General features: G+C 56.7%; 1 protein-coding gene across 1 annotated transcript in view; it reads left to right on the top strand.

Moving 5' to 3' along the window:
• FBF1 (Fas (TNFRSF6) binding factor 1) overlaps positions 1 to 726 on the top strand; it is a 30034-nt gene that overhangs the window by 12433 nt on the left and 16875 nt on the right. The window lies entirely within an intron of this gene.

Genomic DNA, 726 nt, shown 5'->3' with positions numbered 1-726 from the left:
AGGGACGCGGCATCGGGACCGAGGGGGTGCCCTTGGGAGGACCCTCGCTCAGGGGCAAGCTCGGGGTTTTAAAACGACGCACGGAGTTGGCCGAGCAGGTGCGACGACATGACGGTGCTCGTGGCCCCGTGGCCTTTGTCGACCGTTAGACATCCCCGCGGTCTGGGAGGCGGGGGCCCGACCCACCGGAGTGACCGGAAGGGCCTGGATGTGCTGAGACAAAGCGCGTTTGCACTTTTAGGTCGTGAAAATGGCCGTTACAGAGAAAAAGAAACACGAACATTCAGAGTGGCCCCTGTATGTAACCCCAGATAAACTTTGCATCTAATAACAGGCCAGGCCGACAGCGGACAAACAAGATGACCCCCTCTGACCCCTTCCTTCCAAGGCGGGCCGCAGGTCGGTTCCGGGGGCCGCAGGTCGGTTCCGGGGGGCGCGGGGAGGGGGTGTGCTGCTAACCTGTCTCATGTGAATTTGACTATTAGACCAGCCAGAACCTAGAAGTTAAAGAGAAAACCACAGTCCCAAAATGACATCGCTGTGACAGAACCCCTGAGCTCACACCAAGAAGCTGTGCTTCCCCGGCAGGCGGACCGTTCTGAGGGCAATTTTAGCTTCAGGCTCTAAGGGCAATGTTAGCTTCAGGCTCAAGAGAAACTTCTGCCCCTCCCTTTGCCTAGAAGAACTTGAATTACGAGAGATGATCAGCTATAATCTCTTTTTGAC

Source organism: Myotis davidii, unplaced genomic scaffold, assembly GCF_000327345.1.
Source record: "Myotis davidii unplaced genomic scaffold, ASM32734v1 scaffold274, whole genome shotgun sequence".
Classification (NCBI taxonomy): Eukaryota; Metazoa; Chordata; class Mammalia; order Chiroptera; family Vespertilionidae; genus Myotis; species Myotis davidii.
This window is presented reverse-complemented; position numbering and strand designations above follow the sequence as displayed.